A 15,113-nucleotide genomic window follows, 5' to 3' on the forward strand; every position below is an offset into this window, starting at 1 on the left:
TAATGCAGAAATAATAGTTAATTTTATGAAGTCTTCATTCTCTGCATCCATGTATGAAACTTGGCTAAGTATTATTCCAGGCTAATTTACAATTTAGAGATTCATAAAATAAACTCTAAGAAGAATATGGTTCCATGGAGATTGTTTAATGTAAACTAATAACAACTGGATAACACAATTTTCCATAATTAACTTAGTCACCTGGACTGATCAAGGACCAAGGTCTGAACTCCTACATTAAGTTTACATTTTAACTCTCCTCAAAACTGAATCACTTACATGATGGTAATGTAACTGAGAACATCTTGAAGACCATGACATGGAAAATTAGAGATAAATTTGATATGCTATGCATATGTGGTAGCATTGTCCAAGAGACATATTGTTTTACAATCTGTTAGATACCTGAGCTCTGATTCTAGTCACCAAATTTACTGATGTGGTCAATTGTGAAACATCTCAGACCCTCATTTTTATCCTTGGCCTCTCACTCCTTATATCTCAGCGAAGACAAAGTAAGAAGGTTTATATAAATGAATTTTGCAAGCTCTTCACTACTATCACAATGTAAAGGATATATAAAATTTAAATATTCACATCTGCTAAATCAGATTTTTAAAGTCGGGCAATCAAAATATCAAAGCTACTCTTCAAAGAGGCATTTAAAAATGCTTCCCTGTTCCCCATATCACCTTCAGTATAAGTATATTTTGTTATCTTTTAGAAAGATATGCAATTAAATACTTTTCTTTCATAAAATTTAGGAGGGATTTGCTATATAGTTCAGTGATGTGTAAAACAGAGGGATGGTATGGGAATATGACAAGTGTCTGGTGGAACTTTATCATATTATAAATCTTGGCCTTCCCCCATCATTAAACCCCAATTACTGAGCAAGCATTTATCAAATATTTATTAAACCCCTACAATGAAAGCGCAGGATCTGTGGTAGACGCTGGAGATACTATGAGACACGAGGATAGACATGACCACTGGCCTTTTGCCATTTACACTGAACTATCAAATATTACCTGAGATTATTAGAAGAAAAAGCAAGAGTAAAAGGAAGATGGGGTGAATTTATTTGAATTCTATGATTACATATTAGAAGAAAGATATTCCTGTTCCTTTGACCGCTTACTTCCCAACAGTTGCTCTACTGAGTCATGATTGACTAGAATCCCAGCTTAGGAAATAGCACTGACGGCTCTACATTTTGTATTTTATAAAACTTGAGGGATAAGTAATCAAAGGAATAACTTGCAAATCATTCTTCATCAGGAAATACTTTATTATATATATTCATTATCTGGGCTCGACTGCCTTCAACCACAAACACATCATGCTAAAAAATAACTAGACCTCTTGGGGCATCTGGGTGGCTCAGTTGGCCCGCCGTCAGCTCAGGTCTCTCCCTCTGCCCCTCCCCACTGCTCCTGCTCTCTCTCTCTCTCTTTCTGTGTCAAATAAATAAATAAAATCTTAAAAAAATAATAAGTAGACCTCTTGAAGAGAGGCCATGCCATATTAGAATGCAGGCACTGTCCCTGTGCTGGCAAGTCTCCCCATCAGCAACCTGCCAAATCTATATCTGGACATATTGCCAGATACCATCACAGTAATAGGAGTGTCTTCGTGCTTTTCCTAGTTTTCTGCATTAAAATGGAAAAAAATGCTAAGCAAAGTCCCTTTAGCATTCATTGTTTTTAGGGTTACTGGCTGCTTTTTATTTTCCTGTTTCCATTTTTTTTTTTTTCATTTGCTTTTTTTCTGTTTTCCATGATAAAAAGCACCTCATTCATTTCTCCCTGGAAGGGCAATGCAGCTACAAGGGAACATCTGTGAGGCCAATTAGCCGGGCTGGAAATGTGATATAATTGTTGTTTAAATATATTTAAATTACATGTTAATCACTATGTCATAATTTATAGGCTTTGAAAATAACTTTTTGTACTTGAGAGCCAAGCCAGATTTTACTTGTTTTTGCTGCTTTTAGTTTGTAACAAGCTCTTCTTATTCCCCGCCCCGCTCCCCCCAACTCCCCACACTTGGAGAGCTGAACTTTTAATATTGGAAAGAATGACAGCTGCAAGCAAATTGGTTGAGTAAAAATTAAGATCCCCACAGTCAGAACGGGCTGGAGTGACCTTAAGGTTCTAAGCAGAACAAAGCAGTGCTCCCAGTTAAAAGGCTTTTGTTTTTTCATTGTGCCACTTTCTGCCGTCCATCAAAGCCCAGCTTTATGGATCTTCAGGAAGTACCGGTGCATCTGTTCAATTAGCTGATGAGGGAATTTACTGTCAGCAGCACATAGATAGAAAGAGGGGGGTTATAAACTGGCAGGTGATACGGAGTTTGTTTCTGGTGGGGGGATTTGTAAGGGTGATGGAGGGAGTCAAGTTTAGTTTTGTTGCCCTATCACTGGCACATTGTATGATTAACCTGGACTCAAAAGCCAGAGGTTATAGAGAAGGCAAATATCAGCATATATATCAAATATGGTCTTAAACGTACTTTGAATACATCATGTCTTGAGATTTACATCTCAGTTGAATGATAAAAATATGAAACTTTGTCTTATCTGTACTCTATTTTTCATATTTATTGTTTTTTTAAAAAGATTTTACTTATTTATTCATGAGAGACACACAGAGAGAGGCAGAGACATAAGCAGAGGGAGAAGCAGGCTCCCCATGGGGAGCCTGATGCGGCACTCAACCCCAGGTCCCTGAGATCATGACCTGAGCCAAAGGCAGATGCTCAACCACTGAGTCACCCAGGTGCCCCATATTTATTATTTTAATTAAAACATTGTATTGTTTAATATTGCTCCTGGGGAAATTTTAAATTGCTAACCAGATGAATTTTGTCTTTTAATATTTTTTACGGAGTATCATATAGATCTATGTTCTTAGGAAACAAAAATACATACCTAGCGTCTAACTTCTATCTAAATTAAACATGCACTTAACAAGAGAGAGATTGTTTTTTTATCTTCAGATAATTTTTCCTATCAATATTAACTACAGGATTAAAGTTTCTAGGGTCAAGAAACACTCTAAATCCTTTTAACTGAAGCAGAATGTATCTCTGTAAGATGTACTAATCCATCAGCACTAATTTATTACCTAAACACATGTAACTATTAAGGGTTCTCAACCATTTATCCTCCCTGGCATGTATTCTTAACACTTTGATGGACCTATTCACATTTTTACAGGTTAGGTAGCAGACAGATAAAATGTTTTGGGCATGGCTGTACCATATATTTTTTCACAACTGAGTTCAATATACCAACATTTGAGACATCTAGACTTAGAATCTTCATTTTTCATAAAGCAGCCAAAAGAAAGCAGGCAAAATCTCTATATAGGAAAAACCAGCAAGAACTGGGAGAAATCCTCCTGAATCAAGGCAGCTGGCTTACACACTTACATGCACCCCCTACACATATGTATATACAAATTACACAAAACATCTTTTGTTTATTTATGTATGAGTTTATTATGCACTCATCTATCTACTTGGTTTGATGATGTGGAATGCTGCTTTTTAGATCAAGAAGTACAAACTTCCAGTTATAAAATAAAGTCATGGGGATATAATGTACAGCATGGAGAATATAGTCGATATCACTGTATTATCCTTGTAAGGTGAACAGATGGTAACTACACTTATTGTGGTGATCATTTTGCAATGTATATAAATGTTGAATCACTATATGGTACACCTGAAAACAATATATTGTATGTCAATTATACCTCAAAAAATATGATTTTTATAGGTATTGTTAAAAAAGGCATATATTTCTTTGATAACCAAGAAAAAAAGCAATGGGGAGCACCATATAAAACTACACTCCATAAAAAAAAAAAAAAACTACACTCCAAATTTAAGAATCAAACATAAAGCAAACTTAAATAGTGAGGAAGAAGAAAAAATAATCACTCTAAAAAACAATTTAAAAAGTAGAAAAATAAAGAAACTTTAAGTTTTTACTGTATTACATGCAAAATAAATAAATAATGATATAACAATAAATAAAAACATATAAAATTATATAATAGTGTTTTAAATACATAAGCAAATAGTTAATAATAGGCCTGTGATTAAGTTGAAGGAATATTAACTTGAGCTCTCATCCTTTGTTTCTTTCAGAAATTTTAATAAAGGAAAGCTATAAATTGTATAAATAAATATGAATGGGAGTCGATTCAGAATTTACAAATTGTAGGGATGCCTTTTATAAACATTAATAAGTCTACTTTCCTAATTCAGTTCTTGAAGTTCAATTAACTATACTGTCTATTTTGTTTCATAGATGAATATATGACTACTTTTAGGCAAATTGAGAAATAGGAAGAGAGACTAACATGTATCATGTACCTACCATATGCCAGAGACTATTTTAGGTTTTATTTATTCTTATAAACATTCAAGGTACATGTCATTACTAAATATCGTGACTTCCATTTTACAGATGAGAAAACTGAGGACCAGGGACATTAAAAGTTCCTGGTGCACACAGCCATTAGTGACTATCCTAATCTATTACCCTTTTATCATTCATGCCACATGTAGATTTTGACTTCAGCATTTTTTTTAAAGATTTTATTTATTCATGAGAGGCACAGAGACAGAGAGTGGCAGAGGGAGAAGCAGGCTCCATGCAGGGAGCCCCACGTGGGACTCAATCCTGGGTCTCCAGGATCACACCCTGGACTGAAGGTGGCACTAAACCACTGAGCCACCCGGGCTGCCCAACTTCAGCACATCTTTTCTCTCTTATCTGTACCCTCTCTGGGCCTTTGCGTAGATAGTGCCTCTTCTCTCAGATGATTTCTCATGATTTCTTTTTCTTGTGAAACATTAATTTCAAGGAGGACTCTGACTCACTAGCCTTAACCATAAAAGACTAATAATGCTTAAGAGTATCACCTCTCCCAGCTCATTTGGATTTGAATTAATTACGAGGACTTAAACTGAAGAGGAAACTATAAATAGAATGTTAAGAGCCAATAGATGGATTGATCCATTGATGGACAGATCCAAAGATTTTCCATGACAGCACTCTTGCTTATGGATTTATTGTTCCAACTCCAGGGCTTAGTCAATAAATTCCTTTTCCTGCTTGACTAAAGGTAAGTAAACCTTTTTATCTCCAAGCAACAATTCTTATATCCTGTCCAAGTATCAGTAGAACAAGAGGGTATTTCCCTTTAAAATATGCATGGCTAGATGAGTCCATTAAAAAAGCTGAAAATTCCTTGCTTTGTATCTTTCTGCTTTAAGTCTGCTGGTGTTATGTGAGAAGTCAAAGGGCGTTATTAGCACAGCCAAAAAAGAAAGGGTATAAAGAAACATGATGTTGCGTTAGTGCCAACATTCCTTAGCTTCATTCAAGATAAGCAATAAGAATTTTGTTGCCACTCCTGAGATTAGTAATCACACAGAATCTATATCTCTTCATCCTGGTGCATTTTCTAAATGTTTTTGTTGGTTGGTGGGTTTCTGATGATTTTCTTTTGTATGTTTATATTTCTTTCCATAAGCGTGCTGTGGTATGTAACCCTTTTTCTTGTCACTTAGCTTCTAATTAACACATGCTGCTAGAAAGGTAAGAGGAGAACTTCTAGGAGGTTTCTTAAAGACCTCTTACTAGTTCTTTTCAGTTAGAAAAAGTATGGTCATTTTTCTTAATCTTTTTAGCCCATCCTTAAGAACATTTGGTTCAGTTGCAGTATCTTTGCTTCAGAGTAAATATGAAATCATTAAGTCTTTATTCTGTTCAAATTCTTGGGAAATCTTAAGTCTTCAAATCAATCCTAAAATTTGCCTCTCTCCTTGAGTGTTTTTTATCCCAACATAATGAAGATTATTTAATGAAGACTTCTTAGTACATGAGCAATGCATTGAGGCCAGGACATTTTGAAGACAAGAGTCCATAGACCTGAAACAAGTGGTTACCCAGGGGCTTCCTACCTTTAGGGTTGTTTTCTTGAACTTTTGCCACTAAGCCATGTGACCTTTTAACAAATTCCTTAATCTAATGGGCCCTCAATTTATTTATCTCCGAAAAGAAAAATCAGACTATGCAACAGGGAGTGAGAAAAATCACTTTTAACTGTCAAATTATTTGTGCATAAAACAAATATTCTGCCTTAAGCCCACACCATTGATTATTAAATACTGGAAAATGTGATTAACATGAAAGCAAAGGCATCTTATAAACTTTTCCCACATAAATCTTCTCAAAGTATATAAAGCACTCTTTCTTTCTTTCTTTCTTTCTTTCTTTCTTTCTTTCTTTCTTTCTTTCTTTCTTTCTTTCTTCTTTCTTTCTTGAGTGTTTATAAAATATCACTTAGCCTATATACAATATACGACTGTGTATCTTGGGAAACAGACCATGTTTGGATGGTGACTAGGGAAAACACAACTGTGAAATGAAGTTTTATAATGTAAACTCTTCATTCTACAGATCACACACTGAGTCTCTAAGAGGTTAGGTTAATTTGTCAAATCACATGACTGACCGTACTAGAAGCAGAGTTCCCTGAGTCACCAGCTTGGGGACATCCCATTATACTGTAGAGCCCCAAACTGGCATTTAATACATGATTAAAGTCAAAGTTAAATATATAAAAATATATTTAATGTTTTTCTGAAAAACAATTATTTTCCTTATAATAGCTGAAAACATCTGCATTACCTTTGATGGCACTTATTTTCAGTTAAAATATGTACAGATGTACTCTTAGGTTGAATTTAATGGAGTTTTGATTGTAAGACAGATGTCGGGCAGCCCCGGTGGCTCAGCAGTTTAGCGCCGCCGTGGGCCCAGGGCACGATCCTGGAGACCCGGGATCGAGTCTGCATCAGGTTCCCTGCATGGAGCCTGCTTCTCCCTCTGCCTGTGTCTCTGCCTCTCTCTCTCTCTCTTTCTCTGTGTCTCTCGTGAATAAATAAATAAAATCTTTAAAAAAACAGACAGATGTCAATTTTTCCTATTAAATAGGCTATAGGTTTATTGGACAAAAGCAATACCCTGATAGTATTAAATACCATAGATAAATGCTGTCCACATGCAGATAAATTAAAAGTAGTGTTTATTAAAGTAATACTTTATTTACAAGACAGATTGCCCTCCATAGAGAGGGAATATGTTATTTATGCATTCTAGCTATAAGAGTCAGTTATTAAAAATCAATAGATATTAAAAATCAATATGTATCGATTTTTGTATCTATATACAATATTATTGTATTTATGCAATGCATTTTATAGTTATACTGTAATTAATATTTTAATACTGTATTAATGTTTTATTTAATACTTATAAATTTTCATTTATATATTTATTTTAAATTTATATTTGTATTTATCAATATGCATTGATTCTCTTATTTATGTAAATATTAATCATGTATATATATGTAAATATCTAAATAAAATAAACTTCTTGTCAGTTGATATATTTTTACCTTTGTAATGCTTATCTATAGCTTCTATAGCTATATCTACCTATAACTCCCTATCTAATGAGATAATGTTCGGAATTACAGCAATAGTTAAAAAAATTAAATAAACTATAAGCATGTTTAAGAATGAGAAAAAAAAACAAAAACTATAAACACTATGAATTAGATTGCCATTACTCTGGAATTTGAAATGCTACATCTTGGCCTGCGTATAATAGTATAATATACTTCCTTTTGTATTATTAGTAAAGACTTAAAATCACAATTTTAGGCTCTGTGTGTGTGTGCACAGGTGCATGCATGTGTATATGCATTCATATACTAAGAAAATTAATACTTTAAAACGAAATAATAAATAAATAAATAAAGATAACAAAGTTTATTTAATCCACTCAAACTGACACTTTTTTTTTTTTTTTTTTTACAGACTGTCAGATCATTTGTGTCCTGTTTCTATTTTGTTTTTACTATTTTTCACCTGTGGATATCATTTATCAACTAAATGAATCTTGTTAGCTAAAACACCATGTATAATAGTTCCATTTAGAAATATTTGGTTGTTTGGATTATTTTATTTACTTGCAAATAATAAGGCGACAGTGAAATATTGTATAGTTCAACCTCCTCCTTAGCAATAATCCAAGCTTGGGAAATTCTATTATATATTTAAAATAACAATAAAAGTATTTAGAGCAATCTGTGTGTTAGAATGTAAAGAATATGAAGGACATAGTTGTGTCTTGAGAGATGCAAAGCAGTATTATAGGGCATAGAATTTTATAAATCTAATTTGGCATGTAGATTTTATTCAGAGTCTTAAATGACAGGTGTTGACAATAAGCAAACAATTTAACATAATACAGATAAGGCTAACAGTGCTCATATCATTTCAGTCAGGATCAGGTTGGAAATATCTTCAGTTATGCTAGTTTATGGAAACTGTTTACTAGATAAAAAGTGAATTTGTAACAATGGTTGATTCATCCAACCACTGCTCTTTAAGCTACCAGGTGGCACAGCTGTTGCTGTAAGTAAAAAGATTTCTAACAGTCCACCTGGAATTAGGACAGCTGGTTCATGAGAGCTGATCTGAATAATGTACTGTGGATACTCAGGCACAGCTACTGACAGAGCAAACAGCACATGGCTGTCCCACCAGCCCAGAGCAAACACCAGTTACATTTCACAGAAACAGGATGGTATTTACAACTGATCTGAGCCAAAATGAATATCAGATTGAAGGTAGCACCCCAAGAGAAAAAAGCTCTCCCTAAGAGCTACTTGTTGACTATAGTCTAAGCAGTTTTACCATTTTTGAAAAGTCCCCAAATTTGATTTTGCTACATATAAAAAGGAAGAAGGAAATATACAAAGAATTCCTATACCTATTTGTGAACCACCTTGGAATTTCCTAAAATTAAAATTTTTTAAAAAAAGGCTGATACTTTTTAGTTTCCCATTTACACTCTTTGCTACCAAAGTCGACTTAAATTAGCCAGGACCATGGTCATAATAATTTCCTTTTAAATTCTACAATGAAAAAAAAAAAGTGAAAAAAAATTCTACAATGGCTGATGCTTTAATTAAAAAAAATATGAAGGAGATAAAATATAAAATAGACTCAGAAAAAGAGTATCTAAATTAAATCTGACATGGATGCCAGAGATCACCGAATCACTCTATTTTCAGCTCTGGTAACAGAGATGATTTCCTCAAGGTTAACATAGGTGGTTACTAAGAAGCCAAAATCAATAGGCCCAATTAGAAACATACAGTTTATGTTTTATTACGGTTTATTATGAGGAGAAAAGATAATCTTGATGTCCTTAGAATATCTTTGCCTAAGTCAGGGACAACATAGTGAATCTGTAAAGGTGAGGCCTGATCTCAATGTTTCCTCACCTACCTTGACTTCTTAGTTTCTAGCCCAGGATCATTTATTCCCTGCTACCAGACTGCAGAGCCCACTGACTCTGGTTCTATTGGAAATATGACTATCTCTATATCCTCCTTGCAAAGAAGGTGATACCATGCTGAGTCTACTGACTCATACCCTGAAATATCCTCTCTTACACACACCCTCATATTCTCAGGAATTTGGCTCTAGCTGGTCCACAGGGCATCTGTTTAGTCTGATGAATGTGGGGAATTTTCTCAGATTGGTGTTAGTAGATCATAACGGCCCTGCCTCAGGTAACACTAAACTTCTGAATACCAACCCTCACCTCTGTAATGAACTTCTGGTGTGATATCTCTACTGGAACATTCCCTGGCATTTCAAATGTCACTTTTTTAACAAAACTGAAACAAACATCTCTTTTCCCTATACGAAATGTAATTCTCTTATCTGTTTTGGCTTAGTAGATGGTATCAACAATGTATCTACTTGCTCAAGTCAAGTATCTTCATATCATCCTTGACTTCCCCTCTGTCTCATTCTTCATATTTAAATATCTAGGGTCTACTGATTCCAATGTCTTCATATCTCAAAAATCCAACCATTTTCTCCATGTTCGTTGGAACTATTTTTGTTATGGTTGAAATGCCATATGATCTATCCTTCTACATAGGATCCTTTGAGGGTAAAACAAAATGCTACTGGGCAAAATCATTTGCCCAGATTATATGTAATTATTGATTCAAAAAAGATTAAGAACTTATGAGGTACTCCATATTAATGATTTATCACTATATTCTTGTTGTTTATTTACTTCATTACTATGTCTTCTTCCACAGACTGTGTGAGCTTATTCAGAAGACTTACTCTAAGTCACCATACTCTCAATTCCTAACACAGGCCACAGACATGGACATGGTGAAATATTCAGTAAAAGATATTTGGATCAAATAGATAGATTAGATAGATAGATAGTGAAATATTCAGTAAAAGATATTTGGATCAAATAGATAGATAGAGTATATGAAAGAGTATCTCAGAGACTCCAGCTAGCCAGCCAGCAAGATATGTTTTAAAGGATATGATTTTAGCTGCCTGAAATTATATATTATACACATCTTAGCCCATAGATACTGAGGGTGAGTCTTAAATTGCAATTGTACTCCAATACAGTAATCTGAATATTATCTCTCATCTAGTACACTCACTCTTCTTCTCAATAATTACTATTTCTGGAAGCATTGTTTGACATCTTAATTCTTATGGCAAAAAAAAAAAGTCTTGTTATAGTGAGTAGTTCCAAATGCAACACACATTGCCCATGTAGTTATAAAACTTCAAGATTTTATCACTAGTACGGTAAAACTTCCTTGAGACATCTACGTATTTCCTAATGCTTTTGAGGTCCAGCAAATTCAGGCTTTAGCTTTATCCCTGAAGATATACATTGTTAACAAGAATACTAGGAAAGACAGACTCAAGGATAAATTGCCATCAGGCAGATGTAAAATACAGTTTTGGCTCATGAGATCCAACGCAAATCCCCACCAGTATCTGTTTTACATGGTACATACTACTCACCTGTATTTCTATACTGTGGTGCAAAACACAGACACCAGGAGGGAAGGACCATTTTTTTCACCAAGCATTTTTAGGATAATTATGGCTGAATAGTATAGAAAATCAAACTTGTAAGTAAATGAAATTCTAAATCAAAGTTGCAGAGTGGGTGTCTCAAGAAGGGAGGAAGCTGCAGGAGGAGAGCCCTTGATGAGGAAACAGCACTGCCACTCTCCCGCGCTGCTGCCGTAGGTAAGTTTGCTTCAGAACTTAGTGTCCTCCTCTGTAAATGGGAACAATAATGTCCGTCGTTCTTGCTTTATGAGTTTTACAAGTTTGTGTTCGTGTTTGGTATCATTGCATAAGATAATGTAATACATACATGTGTGACACAATATTTTTCTAGTAAATTAAAGAAAATACAGCCGAATCCTGACTTGTCCAAGTATTGCTCACACAAGACCACACTAAATGCAGCAAATCAAATAAATGCATGTGTCTTGCACACCAGAGTAAAAGTCGTCATGCAGCTACATACTTCTCTGTGTGCCAAGAGGGTAGTTTGCAAATTCGGAATCTCGTATTTCATTGGAAGCAACTGTTAAAAATGATCAGTGTTATTGATGTAAATAAAATAGTGGGAGCTAATTGACAGGTTTCCTTTGAATGCCTATTGGCAAATACACCATTCAAAGCCATTATAAAATATTCCTTTGAAAATTAAAAATAATGGTATGTTTTTCTTGGTGCAGCAGTAAATCAAAACATGACCCCAGAGAACTCTTTCACCACTTAGTCACAGAAAGGTGCATATTCTATATCCAATGACAAATTCTTTAACCCACTAAGATAAATGAAATGAGTGAACTAATAGTAGAGATTATGATAAACCGAAATAAAATCTTCATTACTTTTGTTTTCTTTAGATGATGGGGGTGAGAAGGTCAATGAAACACAAACATTAGAAATTCACATCTCTGCAGAGTACGTGCTGGCCTTGATTTTGTTGAATCACTTCTAGTGAACACTTGAACGCATCCAGACAGACTCCTAATAAGATATGTCTCAGAATTCATGCTGAGGCATTGTCAACAGGCCAAGGAGAAGTCCTCAGTGCTGAACGTGTGCTCAGATTGATTTTTTTCTTCCCTGTGATTGTTGATCTTTTCAGGAAAGCTGGCACATTAAGAGAGGTGCATGATAATGCAGGAAATGTTTGAACTCTCATCCTCTGGTGGAGAGAGAATTCCTGTGTGTCACCTCTTTAATATATTAAGCATTTTATAGATTTTAAAAGCATACTAAACATCTTGAAGAAAGATACGTCTCGGAAAGAGAGTAGCTAAGTTACAGAAAAGTGCTTAGATTTACAACCTGAAATAATTTGATAAACGACTTGGGAGTTGGGAAAATAAAACAGATTGGACTTTCACCCATATTACACAGCCTGGGCTCTCTCCCAAGGACTGACACACAAACCAAAAAAGTAGTAGACAGATAAGAAAAGCCCCTAGTATTTTTCCCAGGCCCCTTTGTCCTTTATTACACCAGCACAATTATTATTTATCATTTTGAAAGGAAGATATTAAGCCAATGTGCAGCTATGTTTTGACCAAAGAAAATATTAATGCTTGATCTTACAAATATAATCACAAAGGAGAGGAAGGGTGCCTTTCATGCTATAAATTTTAAGTGGTAGACACCCTAGGCTCTCTTAGGAATCTTTACTGTTTTTTTTTTTTTTTTTTTGTTTTTTTTTTTTACTTTATCTAAGAGTTTGAGAAGCTCTTCCTAATTAATCTGCATCATCTTTTAGGGAAACAACCTCCTGAAACATATGAGTAACCGGTTGTGTTAATATCTCACCTCTCTTATTTGTTCCAAATTTACTTATCTGAGTGTTAAAAAGATACCTTGCAGTTCAAATTTTGCCAAAAACAGTAAGTGAGGAGAGGAGACACTTTGATCACTCCTAGGACTGATCTCTCAAATTATTATTGAAAACCAGGTAACCAAAAGCTCAGGCGAGAGAGCAATTCAAAGTAATATTAACACCCGGACAGAACTTCTAGGATTTTCATCCAGCCTGTTACCATACAAAAGCATATTGGATGTCAATTATGCAGGAGGAGAAGATATTTCCAAGAGAGTGTGACACAAGCCCAGGTTGTGAATTATTTGCTTTGAAATACCTTCATACTCTTCTGCTTATAAATTCTGGTCAAGAGAAAAGCAAAAACAAGTAACAAGCTCATCCTAAGCATATGGTCAGGTGAACTTTCATAAAATGTTTATCAGCCCACAAACAAAATTTTTAAAAATGCTGGACCATCCTCCTCCGAAGGGAGGAAAGAAGCACAATAAATAAAGGGTTCGTTGTTTTTATATTAAATTTTCAGGGCCAACACCATCCATCTTGAGTTTCTAAATACCAGAAGTCCCAAAGGAAGCTTTTACTAATATGCTATTTAAGCCAAGAATACATTCATTCCTGGCAGCCATTACTCTTGCATGTTTTCTCACCTTCTCTGCCCAGAATGAATTTACTTTAAAGCAATAAAGTTTAGGTCTTCAGGCTCTTCAATTGTATGGCTCCTTCCGAGGCCTGGGAAAGAGCTCATCATAGGTTCACATGGTTTTGGAATTCAGTACATTTTGAAAAAAGTGAGATTTTTCTTTTTCTTTTTTTTTTTATTTTTATTTATTTATGATAGTCACAGAGAGAGAAAGAGAGAGGCAGAGACATAGGCAGAGGGAGAAGCAGGCTCCATGCACCGGAAGCCCGATGTGGGATTCGATCCCGGGTCTCCAGGATCGCGCCCTGGGCCAAAGGCAGGCGCCAAACCGCTGCACCACCCAGGGATCCCTTATTTTTCTTAAAGAGACTCCACCCCTACTCCCAATAATGTGTCTGGCTCCACATAACCTTGATCCATTCATGCTTTACCCTCACTTTTCTGAGATTGTTTCCTAAATTTATTCTCTATTAGAAATCTGGCATTCATGGTAAGCCTGGGTGGCTTGGTCAGTTAAGCATCTAACTTGGGATTTTGGTTCAGGTCATGATCCCATGGGTCCTGAGATCAAGCCCCACATCAGACTCCATGCTTAGCATGGAGTCTGCCTGGGATTCTCTCCCTCTCCTTCTCCTCCTACTCCCTCACCACCACTTGCACATGTACACGCACACACGCACACACACACATACACACACTCTCTCTCTTTCTCAAATAAATAAACAAATAAAATCTTTTTTAAAAAATAAAAGAAATATGGCATTCATAAGTAGCCATCCTACACATCCAGAGGCTTCCTTAGAATATCCTTTCTAGTAAAGAATGTTCATTACATGATTCAACTCAGGCATCAGAGCTGTTAATATGCTGTAAACTTCCAGGTCATGGGTCTTCAAAATTCATTCAAACCTCTCCTATTTTCGGGGTTCATACCAATTCCACATGTTCTCATCCTTGTGATTATCAATAGTCTTTGCAGGCACTTTCCAACACTCAGACTGTTCATTGGTATCATTCCAATTGCTCCATGATATCTGACTCATTCTTAATCCCTTTCACTATGATTGCCACTGAATATCTAAGTTTCTGGGCTTTCTCCTTGCCTATGATCTCTAACTCACTTTGCTGCATGACTATACCATAACAACAGGAAAAACTCCCACTACAGAATTTTTATATCCTTTTCTCTGACCACAGCCTTCTATTCATTCACTTTGGAGATTCCCTTTCTCTGATTCAATCAGGTCCTCTGCCTTTTTTTTTTTTTTTTTTTTTTTTTTTTGGTGCTCTTCAGTTAATTGCTTGACACTTTATCACACCAGCATGAACTTTGAAGTAAGTTAGATATTGGTTTGAACTCTGTGTATTTACTAGCTCTGCCACAAGCTATTCAACCTCTCCTGAGTCCCAGTTTCCAGTTTTCTAAAATGGGCAAAAGAACGCCCCTTCTCTTGTTAGCATTCTTTTTTTATATGAATGAATATAAAGAAAGAACCTATATAACATTCAGTTCACAGTAAGTACACAATTATCCATAATCAGGTAGATAATAGATGATAGATTTTTTAAATAACTTGTACCAATGGTTAATTACTTAATTTACCCTTAATATGACCTTTATTGCCTTCAGTTTGGATGCAGCTACCTACCAATTCTCAA

At 35.2% G+C, this 15,113-nt stretch overlaps 1 protein-coding gene across 5 annotated transcripts in view; it reads right to left on the bottom strand.

Moving 5' to 3' along the window:
• ERBB4 (erb-b2 receptor tyrosine kinase 4) overlaps positions 1–15,113 on the bottom strand; it is a 1,108,406-nt gene that overhangs the window by 13,162 nt on the left and 1,080,131 nt on the right. The window lies entirely within an intron of this gene.

The sequence above is a fragment of the Canis lupus genome, chromosome 37 (assembly GCF_011100685.1).
Source record: "Canis lupus familiaris isolate Mischka breed German Shepherd chromosome 37, alternate assembly UU_Cfam_GSD_1.0, whole genome shotgun sequence".
NCBI classification, from domain to species: Eukaryota; Metazoa; Chordata; class Mammalia; order Carnivora; family Canidae; genus Canis; species Canis lupus.